Raw genomic sequence first — 13341 nt, 5'->3', positions numbered from 1 at the left:
ATGTCATTATTGCAAAGTAGTACCCAATCAACGCACTCGCAGGCGGAAACTCAGCAGAAAAGTGGGCAACCACAGCCACAACAACAGCCCAAAATAGTAGTTATTCCACCTGAAGTAGGGGCAGTTCAGGAAATCAAGTTTTGTGAAGACGAAGAGGAGCAAGCCACTGTTTCAGAAGATCCATTGTCTTCCAGACCCCCTTCAAGCCCCGCTTCTGATGATCAAGATGCCACTTGAAAGCCACCAGCTCAGTCTGAGAGTGATGCACGCCACAAGACAGGGCTAGTGACAAGGAAGGTTCCAGACTGCCTTAGAGTTATGAAGGTAGATGTAGACGAGGGGGGTGATGATGATGATGAGCCAGTCATCATGAACATCACTCCCGGCCCAGAGGAGACGGAGACCAACAATATTAGACTATCCGAAATGACCTTGAGGGATGTAGCACGGATACCACCAACACAGGTAACACCAACACGACCTCCAGCTCCATATTTGCCTTTGCAAAGGCCCGGCAGTGACCTATATCTAGCTCAACCACCACCTCAGTAGGTAGTGGTAGTGTAACTGCACAGAGTCAAATTCCAGGCACATCATCCAGTTCATCTGGTATTGAAAGTGGCACCTCCAGCACGGCCAGAAAGTTCTCCCCAGTTTGGGACTTCTTTTCGGTTAGCAGTAAGGAGGAGAACATTGCTATATGCTGAATTTGTTGGCAGGTTGTTAGGAGTGGTAAGCTTGGTACAAACTATGGTACGGGAGGCCAAACAAGTAATCTAAAAAAAACACCACATTATACAGTGGGAGGCTCAAGTACTTCGCTAAGAAAAAAGTAAAACTGAACCCATAGCTGTTGGGGATGAAGAAGTAGGGGAAGATATCATCGCAGTGGAAGGTCAACAAGAAGGAGACCTTTCTAGCCCTGTCCCCAGCAGTGTAGTGGTACCGCCCACATCATCAGCAACATCTCAGTGGCACTGTAGTAAGCTTCAGGCTGAGACACCGAGACAACCGAGTACTGCAATGAGAAAAAGTGCATCATCGTTGAGCCTAACTGGGTTCAAGAAGACACTGACAGCTGCACCACACAGGAAAGGAGGGGCAGTACCAACATAACCACCCAACGGCACGCTTTTACAATGCGAAGCTGGCAAAAATGTTAGCACTGGACCTTCTCCCTTTGTGGAAGGGGGGGGGTTTCTTGAATCAGCCATCTGCTCTTAATGTAAGATTCCTAGCCGGTCCTGCTTCGCCAGATTTGCTGTTTCAGCACTACATCACGCTGTGTTGGAATTGGTTGGACAAGCTCTGCAGCAGAGTGATGTTCACAATATCCACCTGACAACAGACATGTGGACCAGTTGCCAAGCCACTGATTACATGTGCATCACTGCACACTGGGTCTCTTTTGTGGGTGTTAGAGAAAAGCTATCTGAAGTAAGTGCTGTTGCATAGTGAGCAACTTACTGACCACCTGCCGCAGAATATTCACTCATTTTGGCCATTCTTTTAAAACCCGGAAGCAGCTGATGATCATTCAACGTGACTATAGAATGCCAGTCAAAGCACTCATCAGGGAGGTGGCAACATGTTGGAACTCAATGTATTACATGCTTGACCATCTCTTTGAGCAGTACAGACCAATCAATGAATATGTGATGCGAAGGTCGGATGCTACTGTGAAAGGCATGACCCTTCAGATGGACCAAAGGTGCCTAGTTAAATGCCTGACAGAGATGCTCCTTCCTTTCGAGGTCTTCACACATGAAGTCAGCAAGGAAGACTGTAGTATGGGCCAAGCTATTCCATTGTTGCACATGCTAGAGCAACAGCTGAAGGAGGTGTCTGAGGCGTACTTAGGTGTGGAGAAAAAAAAAGAAGCATATTAGTTGGTGGAGAGCTTATCCTGTCACTTAACTGAAAATGCAAGGGTGCAAACTAAGATTTTGTCACAAGAACATTACATTTGTGCCACAATTCTGGATCCACGGTGCAAATCGGCACTGAACAGTAAGATATTACTCCCTTTTTCAGAAGTAGATTTTGCCCGGTACAAAACCTGGATAGCTGAGGCAGCCAGGATATTGGAAAATGAACAACTGGTAATTAAAGGCACGCTACTCAAACCCACAACAACAAGTACTGCAGCAGGGCAACCAGTGTCAAGTTCAACTTCAGAGCCTGAGGGCAGTGTGTTTGGCTTATCGAAAAGAACAGGATCATCAGCCTCAGTAAAAATGACACAGGATTGGTATTTACAGCAAGGACTTGCTAGATCCAGTGCTGATGCAATGATAAAAGAGCTCGAACAAAGTGTAGCACCCCTGAATATTGAGCGAATGGTTCAGGACCCTCTGGATGTCCAAACAGAGGTCTACATTGATCAAAACCCATTGCGGCATTGGAATGGCAAAAGGGGAAAATGGCCAGTGCTCAGCAGGCTGGCGATAAACTATCTGGCTTGCCCTGTCGCAAGTGTCTCTTCTGAACGTGTTTTCAGTGCTGCTGGTATGAAAAGGAACAGTCTCTCACCCAAAAAACGTGGAGAGGTTAACCATGATCAAAATGAATCAGCAATTTATACCACCGAATTATACAATATATGAATCAACACAGGAAGATGGGGACAGCAGCTCAGGTGACGGAAGTAGCGTGTTAGATGATGATTACCTACTTCTGGTTGAACCCAAACAGTTTGGGGACGAGCTATACAACTAGGCTTCTACTTCTTACTGTCTTTCTCCCTTATTTACTTTTATTTGTGTGTCTGTCTTTCTGGTTGGAAACTTCGAAAATCAAATCACAACAAATCCATCACCACCGTCTTCTAGTATTTTATTGCCATATATGAGTTTCAGCTGTCTGCATTTAAGTCCACTCCTCCAAGTACTACTCCTCCATCCTCCTGAATCACCCTAAATCTATTGCCCGCAAGCCAGATGATGATGGAATGTAGCATAATAGAAGAAAAAAGAACATCTTGCCTCATTGAGTCCCTCCAAATTAAGTGGAACATTATGATTGATGACTACCATAGCTATCCTCCTTTCTGAGCCGAGAGAGACTGCCCATTAACTGAAGATGAGAAGGAACAGGTAAGGAATGATGACATGCCTTGGACACTGACTTAGTGATTTGTGTTGTTGTTGTTTTTAGTGCATAAAGGTAATCATTGTGTACTATTATCTAATCTACACACTACAAGTAACTCAAGACAATGTTTGTTTCCCTTCTTGTTTTTTAATAACAAATTTGTACTTCTACTGCAGGCCGATTCATTGCACTTTGAATATGGAAAGGGGACTCAATCTATTCTGTACACTGCACACTGAGTTGGACAACACTATAATGATGGCCACAGTGACATAATATCTTCGCAGTCCCTCAGTAAGAACCAAGAGGATTGATGGAATAACTCAGGATGTTTCATGAGCGGCATAAAAGGTAAACAAGTCAACAACAACCACTGCAGACCTAAATGTCTTTGTACTGGTGGAGTCGAGTGTGGTGGTATGACTGAGAGCGGTGCATTGATTTAGTCACTTAATTTGTAAAATGCTATGTTGCTGTATATGTGCTTTGTCTGCCTCTGTCTGAAAATGTATGCTAAATGGAGGATGGGTCACAAGTGGTACGGGCCTGTCCTGTCCTGTTGATGGAGGTTAATGCTGAAAACAGACTAGAGTAGACATGATGTATCCGTGCCGCCTATGAAAGTGTTCATGTTGCATCCCACCGTAATTTATGCATTTTTTTTTCTACTTGATTTTTCAATATTCATTTTGTTTTTCCATCTACAATTAGAGGCCTGCCTTTACCTTGTGCTATACTGGGAAAAACAACTCACACTTAAATTACCAATGAATCTACATCTGCCAGACAGGCAGTGGCGTCACCCAAGATTGATGGCCGAGCGTCCATGGAAGGGAGGACCAAGAGGAATGCCGAGATGCAACTCCCTTTGACCAGGATAACATATAGTAACAGTATCAACTTTCATCATCTTTTAAATGATTTGTTTCATTTTTTGTCGTCAATCATTACTACTGTGTGTTATTGTTATTATTATGTTTGCTCTCTGCTTATATAAATCAATTCATCCCTACAGCTATTTTTGAATTTTATTTGCTATTTTTAATAGTAAGCCCAGGAAGGTACAACAGAACAGAAACTGTATGTAATTCGGGTCTCTCGTAGGGCAGACAGGCAAGGCAAATTGCATAACATACTGCTGCCCTGTACTGTCTGTAGCTAAGCTTGCCCAGTGGCCACTCTTTATTTAAAAGGTTTTAAATAAAACTCAGGTTCAAAGGACTGGACTCAATGGCAAGAGCTATTGGTGAACCTGAGTTTTATTTAAAACCTTTTAAATAAAGAGTGGCCAACTGGGCAAGCTTAGCTACAGACAGCCTAATAGTAGTTGTACAGAGAGACATAGCAGAGGCAGTTAGAGGCAGGTATAACAAGAATTTAGAAACAGATAGTCTAGATCGAAGAAGAATTTGTAAAAAATAGAATTAGGACACCGAAATAATAGTTCGGAAAAAATAAGGTGCAGGAAAAGTTAGAGAAATATAATTATTAATATTAACCACTGGGGCCAGCAGCAGAGCCCTCGGTAGAGGAGTGGTCCTTGCCCTGGGAGGCATGTTGGTCTGGTTCCGCCGACTCGGACCCCGTCTTCTGGCCCCTGGGTGCTGATCATGTAAGAGTTACTAAAGAAAGAGACAAACATTAATGTTTGGTGTGAAACAAATAAAAACATTTTTGTGAACAACAATTGCAATACAATTGACCTATCTAATGTAATCGACTAGTAGTCTAGTAAGCCTAAGTACCACCTGACCTAGCCCACCTATTCCAGACGGGCCAATCATTCACTAAGTCTGCATTTCCATTTATTTTAGTCTCAAAAATGCATAGATGGAGGACACATACATACATTTTTGCATACACCAAAACGTTGGTTGTTTGCTGCTGATGTTCTGCTAGTGATGATAAGCCTATTAACACTCACTAAATAAACTACAAAAGGTTTTACTGAGGACTGGGGTAAGCAGCACTCAGGAGCACGTGATGTGACAGAGGGTGCGCCAAACAGACCTCTTAAAAATTACCAACTAATACTAATAAGGAACTAAACCTATCAATCCACCACTATCTCATCTTAGTGGCAGGAGGACAAAGGAAGGACTAGAGTCTCTCTAGAATTACCTAACTTAAGTTCTCTAAAGTAAACTCTTACATAATCAGGCCAAGCGAGCGCAAAGTTGCAAAAAAGTAAGATTAGTAGCGCTGAGTACATGTGTTATAACAATCACAGAAGATATTTAAACGTAATTTACCTCCAATGTAAGCCGCAACATTCTTGCTGGTCGGAAAAAACTATATATAATCGCAATATATTATACAGAGCAGAAGAACACAAAGTAGTAATATTAAATAGCTACTCACCAAGCCCCGGGACCTCCACTCTGGGCAGGTCCAGCAGGTCCAGCAGGTCCTGGTCCCGGTCCAGAATATCGGACCACCAGTGCGCCTGGCACCAGAGCGGTGAAACACTGCCCGGTGCACCTTTCCTCACCGCTGCCGATGCTCCTGGAGCCTGGACCCGGACCAAGGCCTGCCGCCAGGATTAAGGGGAGGTGGTGCTGCACGAAACAAAACAGTGCAGACAACTACGCCTCACCAAATAAGGCCCGTGGCTGCACCCGGTGTTGGTGCCGCCTTCAGCAAAGAAGGTGGTTGTGGCTCTGGCAACGGCTACAAGCCCTGCGGCCCTTTGCCATGGTTCTGGGTAGGCGGGGGGCGGAAAAGAAAAGGTAGGAATGAAAAAAGCAAGTACAAGAAATGAAAAAAGCAGGTAATAGAAAAGAGTGAAAAAGAAGGTACACACAAAAAGTTGAAAAAAACTCAAAATATAGAATCAGGAAAATAGAGATAGATAATAAATAAAAAAGATCCCAAAAAGTTTCCAGAAATAAAGGATTGAAAAGATAGAGGGAAGATAGAAAAGTATTACTGTAGATATTTATTGATTGATTAATAAAAATCTTTACAAAGAGTAAATGCTCAATTATATACATTTGAATTACAATACCTCATTAAAAATACTTTTTAAATAGCAGTAAATCTTTAAAATTATACACACACATTATTAAAACTGTTTTAAATAAAACAAGTTCATATGTTTAGGAGTTAATGGAGAATATAGTCATTATAATGATCAATGTTGTATTGTTCTAATTTTTTCGATACAATTATTAAAAATTTGTGAAAGCAGAATTAATGGATACATCATCTGGGCAAAGACAGCGAATCAATGCTTGTCTGCAAGTCCTTATCGCTCTTTCATTAAATAACCTTTTTAAAAAAGTTAGTCTTTTGTTTTTTAGTTTTGGTTCTGGACAGAGGCACAGGAGATGTATAATGTTTTCCTCTCCAGCTTTGCACAACCGACACGATATTTTGTTTTCAAGTGTTTTCCAAGGTAGTGCATGGGATTCTGCTGGCCATATTCCAAATCGTGCTTTAATGAAGATATGTTTACTTCCCCACGACCATGCTTTGTCCAGGTACTGCTGAGGCCTCTTTTTTTTGTAGCCGGTTATTATGGACCATGCGTGTTTCCTTTTAACAAAGGTCTCTTTATCACTTATCAATGATAGGTAATCTGTTGTTTTATTCACAACTTTTTTGAAAGAACCCTGGGTTATGGTAGTAGTCCAAATCCCCCTAACCCCAAATTCATCCAGAGCCTTGTCCAGGTATTTCCAGGCAGATGATTAATATTACCCTCTATTTCTTCCCATAAAAGCTGCAAAATTAAGTTCTCTTTATCATTTTTCACTCTGTTCCATACTTTGATTATATTGCCCTTTCGTGCATACAGTTGGTTATTCAAGCCGAATTCCAGCCTGACTTGGGCTTGTGAGGCATTTTTAGGTAAGAGAAAGAGGGATCGAAAGGTTTTTGAGATAGCATTATTAATAATTATTGCATCTTTTCCATTTAGAGCCTCACTGCCGTAGGATAAAGAAGGTAACAGTTTCGCCGATATCACTTTAAGAAGCGATTGGTAACTTAAATTGCTTGTAGACTTTTTAATTATCCCAAATGCACCTGTTAATGCATTTGCTTTCCTAGTGATATCCAGTTTCTGAGGGCTAAAGTTACCATTATCGTTAAATATGACTCCCAGATATCTATAGGTTTTAACTTGCTCCAAGTTTTCCTTTCCCAAGAACCATTTCGAATTATACTTCCTTCTTGAGTTTTTTGTAACAACCATAACATTTGATCTGGATTCATTTATTTCAATTTTGTTTTCTATCGCATATTCCGATATGCGTGTTATTAACCGTTGTAAGCCGACCTTTGTGTTACTTAGAAGTATGACGTCATCTGCATAGAGTAAATTCGATAGATGTTTATCGGCCAGCTTAGGTGGGTGTGCATTTATGTTGTTCAAGGCCTGAGTCAAATCAGCTAAAAACATGTTAAATAATAAAGGAGCCAATACACACCCTTGCTTCACTCCACCTAGCGTTGGTATTTCCTTAGTTAATGAGTGACCATTACCGATACGTACTCTACCCCAAGCTTTTGTATGCAGTAGACGGATCAAGTGTATTAACAAGGGAGGAATCCCTTGTACATGTAGTTTTCCCCATAGGCGTTCTCTGTCTACACAGTCAAAAGCTGATTTAAAATCAACAAAGCATAAGTATAAAGGTTGTCGTTTAGTAATTGCTTTGTCGATTAAAACAGATAGGGCTAGGATGTTGGTAGTTGTTCCTAGTCCTTTAATGAAGCCGGTTTGATTAGGCAGGAGAATGCTGTTATTCTTTACCTAGTCAGATAAAGTTGTTAACAAAAGAACTGCAAATAATTTTGCATCGGTGTCCTGTACGGTTATTAATCGATAATGTTCCGGCAACGCCCAATCTCCTTTTTTGTATATGGGGATATTAAAGACCCTCTCCAGCTTTCCTGTATCACCCCTTTCCTGACTACTTCTTTGAAGACCCTTACAAGATGTTCTGCCCATGAGTCAGGATCCTGTTTATACAGGGAAAAGGGAATACCGTTTGGCCCTGCTGCTCCATCTTTCTGTTTCTTTATTAGCTTAGCAACTTCTTCTTGTGTTATTTCGAGATCAATTTCTTGCCTTGGAATTAGAGTTTCCTTCCGTAAGTAATGCTCTTTGGTTCCAGGTTTTGTAGAATGTAAATTTAGATGGTGCCCCAAAAAATTCACCCATTCCGTCTCAGTTAATACTGATGAGACTATGGCTTTATCGGGCCTAGTTAGGCTATTTATCATCTTCCAAAACTCCCTTGAGTTTCCTTGGTTACTGGCATAAAAGATTCAAGTCCAAAGATCATTATTAGCTGCCATTTGTTCATTCCAGATTAATTTCCTTAAGTTTTGATTTAACTCCTTTAAAGCGGTTTTAGTTTCTTCTTTATTGGTGAACTTTATCTGCTCTTTCCTTAGTCGATTTCTAGTTTGTTTCATTTTCTGTACTGCATATGGAAGGTTAATATGGGTTACCCTTTTAACTGCTCGAGTCACATAGCTGTCTCTACTGTCATTATGGTTACTGTTATGAGTAGGTAGTTTAGAAATATAACTGGCCCATTAATCAATTTTTGATATAGCTGATGTTTCTTTGAGACATTCCCTAGGCAGTTTTTAGGCCAGATCACTGGTCAATCATTTGTTATTTGTTTCCCAGTTTAATTTCCGATAATTAATGGTTCCAATTTGACCTTGTGTTGTTAAATAAGTTTGGTGTTTTTTATTTATAAATGATGTGGTGATAATTTGCTGACTGTGATCACTCTCTGGGGCCTTCTTTAAATAGTATGAAGTACAGTTGTGAAAAATATTCAATGATACCATAGTGTAGTCAATACGAGATTTGGTGTTATGGGTATAGCAGAACCATGCCGGTGACGAATCCGTTGGCAATCTACCATTAAGTATTCGTAGCCCCACAGCTTCTATATCCTTCAGAAAATTTAGACCAATTTGATTTTGTCCCAGTTTAGTTGTGATCTCTAATACTTGAGCCGGAATTAACCATTGGTGATCTTGTGACTGTGTCACCTCATCTCTTGTAAAAGGTACTAGGAGATTTAGATTGAAATCTCCTGTAATAATAAAGTCCATAAAGGGGTCCTCTAGCTTTTGCTCTACCAAGTAGGTGGAAAGAGTAGCACACATGGTCTTCCTAGTGGTAAATGTTGGTGGAATATATATATTAACCAACTTTAGGGATCTTTTTTGTTCATATATCTTGTATTTTAGCAATACAGACTGAACATTACAGTTATTTGTGACTAGTTCCACATGATCCGCATTTAGATCAATTGAAATGAAAATTGCTAGGCCGCCAGCGGGGCGTCCATAATTACTTTGCTTAATAGCAGGTTCATAGTATCCTTTATAGCCATGGATTATAAACGGAGCTGTTGCCCAGGTCTCCTGCAATAAAATGATCTGATAATTCTTCAGTGACTGAGTTATATTATCGATTTTTTTTGCCTATACCATTTATGTTCCAAGAGCAAATTGTTAAAGCCGTATTGCCATTATTTGAATTTTCAACTGATGTTTCCTGATTTACTTGTCATTGTTTATTATTTCCATGTAGGGCCATTTTGATCCATGAATCATTTATCCTGTTTTCCTTCTCTTCCCTTTTGTCTTCAGATTGATTTGCGACTCCTCTATCTATTCGTTGAATTGGATTTTTTAGCACAGAGAAGGATGGTTGCCCATTTTTTCCTTTCTCAGAACTTGGCAATTTTTCTGCTTTTAAGAGTGGTGTGGGGTATTCTTTTAGCATAATTTTACTGATCATTATTCCCCAACTACGAAAGATATCTTCTTCCTTCATAATTTGTTCTGCTACAGCAGAAGATGTAACTGTTAGCACTGTTAGTGGCAATAAGCCTTCTGGATTTTGTAGGAAGCCAACACAATCTATTACTTTAGTTGTCAGATTTGCTAGAGATGGAACCGATTTAAATAGGCACAAAAGGTTGCCTCTATTTAATGTATCTTGATGTCCTCTGGACTCATATACTGGCTTAAAGATTAGTTGTTCTTTCCTCTGATTTTCCATGACCCTTTCGTTGTTTATATTCAATTCCTTTTTAATTATGTTTATAAGTCGTTTGTTGTTACCACTTCTAACTATTACTATTCGGTCTCCTTTTTTTGAGTCGGCCACATCCTCTATTAGATTAATTGCTACCAACGGTTTTAACGGTTCGATGGATGAAAGTTGTTGTATATTTGTTTCTTCGTTTAGGGTTTGCTCCAATATTTGTTTTACCGGTTGAATGGATGAAAGTTGTTTAATATTTGTTACTTCGTTTAGAGTTTGTGTTGATGTATGTTGTTCCATGATGTCAGCATTCAGTGGGCCTGAATTCTTTTTTTCTAGCACAGTCTTGCCTTTTTCCTGTTTTACTGAACTGATTGTGTGGCAACTTTTTGATTGTGTGCCAATCAGGGTTTCCTTTTTGAGTATTTTTTCCACGCAGTCAGTTCTGATCTTATGGTCAAGAGGCTCATTTAATGTGACGTTTTTCCAGATTTTAGAGACTTTATCAGGAGCGAGATCAACTGTGTCACTTACAAGACAAACTGTGTCAATTTCAGATTTCTTATCTGTCACAGTCTTATTTTTCAAATCATTAGTCGTGTTCATGTGTTTTTCATGTTGTGCAAAAATATCATAATACTTAGTTTTTGTTGTAATTGATTTTGTTAACGGATCATTACCTATATCCATTGTTGTTTCCCTTAAGGGTAGATTTCCCTTGTTTCCCTTATTAAGTTTATTTTGCAATGTTCCCTAGTATGACCCTTGATCTACTTGATCCTGCACATTTGCTTTATTTCGTGCTTTGCGTAATTTTTTCTTGTGCCTTTTTGTCATTTGGACCGGGTTCGGGTCCCGATCAGTTTTGTCCTCATCATCATTAACCCCTTTGTCATTTTCCACTAATTGATTATTAGATTTCCCGCTTTTGTTTTTTTTGGTGACCTCTTGAGTATTGAGTAGTGTTGTGGTGGATAATTGATTTTTAACTTCCAGCTCAATTTTAACTGGTAGGTAATCCTTTTTATTGTGTTTAGTTTCAGTTATACAACTTATACCTTCATTATCATCTATTTTCCAACTTTGATCCCTTTTGAGAGTTGCCTTAGCATCCTCTAATATAGTACTAATAACTTCTGGTATGGTTGTTAGTTTGTTAATTATTGGCACACAAGAACATTCTAGATAAGAGGTGGATTGATCTGCTTGAACTCTGGTTATTAAACAATTAAGGTCAGCTAGTTTAAGATCTATTCCTGCGACCGCTTTTGCCATTGTTCCTAATATGTCAATTTGTATATCCATTTTGTTGGACTGTAGTGACAATGCTTCGAGTATAAGTGATGAAGTTTGGTAAAAAACTATCCCAAATAGAACACATATCCCGATTATCAGTGGTTTTAATGCTTTTACTCAGCCGTGGTTTCTGATCGATATTATAGACATCGGATTGTACTGATTGCACTGGTTCAGAATTACATCTTGTTCTGACTCCCACAGGTTGTGTTATTTCTATGCCCAAGTTTGCTTTATCAAGTTGTTACACTAATTCAATAGATGACAAATTCAGTGGTTCTTTAATTTGAGTACTCTGTTCGTTACATAGTGTTTGCAAACCTATAATTTCTTCCTTGTGTGACAGCATAGCTATTTCCAGTGTAGGTGAAGCAATTTCTTTTTCCTAAAAGACTTTCCTGTGGAGAATCATCCGATATGTTATGGTTATTAATTATCGGTACCAAACTTTGAGCAGTATTTTTCCTTATTTCAACGTTAACCTCTATAGGAATCCTAGATGGCATAGTTACTATACCTGTTTCCATGGAGTGATCAACATATGAGATCTCAGTTTTTGTTTTCTCTATAGTGTTCACTGTAGTGTCCCCTTCCTGTAGATCCCTTATGCACATTAGGTCCTGGTTAGTGGCTTTCGTAGGTGTTTGATTTACTAACTTAGCTGGTTTGTTAGGTTCGATGTCACCATTATTTATTTCCTCAAAGCCTTGTTTTAGTCCAAATTGTTGAGTCATGATTTTCTGGTTATTAATAGGCATGATAGGTGTCTGCAAGTTACCAATTTGTATTGACATCAAAACTCCCATTGGATCCTTTATAAAATAAAATTTTTGAGGAATTATTTTACTTTTTTCGAATATTCTTGCAATTGGTGATATAAGCGTCTGACTCAGCTCCTTAGGTTGTGCTTTAGCATTTTTTAATATGCTTTGAGCTTTAGATTTACGTGATCTACATGCTGGGGGAGCAGTTGGCCTCTCCTTCCCAGAACACATTGCTTTTTGAAGACGTTTCTAAGATAAAGTACGAGGTAACAATCAAACTTCCAGGAAAGCAGACCGACCAACCAGTCAACAGTACCTTTATACAACCATATACAATTGCACAACAAATATTAGTTCTGAGTAAATGCTCAACAAGTATTCAGCAAGTATTCCGCCTTTTTCATAAATGCTCCTACTGCAGCTACTACAGCTGCTAAATAATTGTAGATAGCAGTTTGGCATACACGATGCTAGATATATCGCTGTAAGCTGGTTAGAGGCTTTCAAAAGAACATATGCTGGTTAAAAGGCTTTCCAAAGAGGGTCCTCACGACTCACAAGCCACTTAGGATAGAAAGTCCTGTTTTGTGCCTGTGGTTTGCATATGTTTCATGTGTTTTACTTATATTTAGATTGTATTGTGTTTGTTTATTGTATAGCGCACTAGCAGGAGCAAATCTGAGGATAAACTGAAGATTCCTCACCACATCCAGCAGGCACCGTGGCTCCTTCCCCCCTGCTCGTTCAGAGGGTACTTCAGGCTGCCTCCACCCCGCCTTAGCTGCGTAGAGAACCAATGGACCATATACAAGCTCACCGGCAGCGTCCCTCCGTGACACACAGTCCCGTAAGCCCGCAGTAAACCGTCTCCACCTCCCCAGCCTGTCTGCTCACTGCCTGCAAGCCCAACCCTTAAACCGCCAAAACCGCCAAGCCGCCGAGCCGCTAACCACCTCACATCAAGGTAGCACAGCGCGGCGCGGCTTGGCAGTGGGACGCAATGGCAGTAGGGCAGGCACAAACAGGCACCGGGAACAGCAGCCGTCGGGGATCGGTAGCGGTAATAATATCGGGTGCGGGTGAACCGGTAATCCGGTAATGCGGAAATGTGGGAGGTCCGTGTCTCAACGTCTCAACAGCTCAGCAACTCAGCAGCAGCTC

Source organism: Lissotriton helveticus, chromosome 1_1 (assembly GCF_964261635.1).
Source record: "Lissotriton helveticus chromosome 1_1, aLisHel1.1, whole genome shotgun sequence".
NCBI lineage: Eukaryota > Metazoa > Chordata > Amphibia > Caudata > Salamandridae > Lissotriton > Lissotriton helveticus.
The sequence above is the reverse complement of the archived record's forward strand: the minus strand, read 5'-3'. Positions refer to the sequence as shown.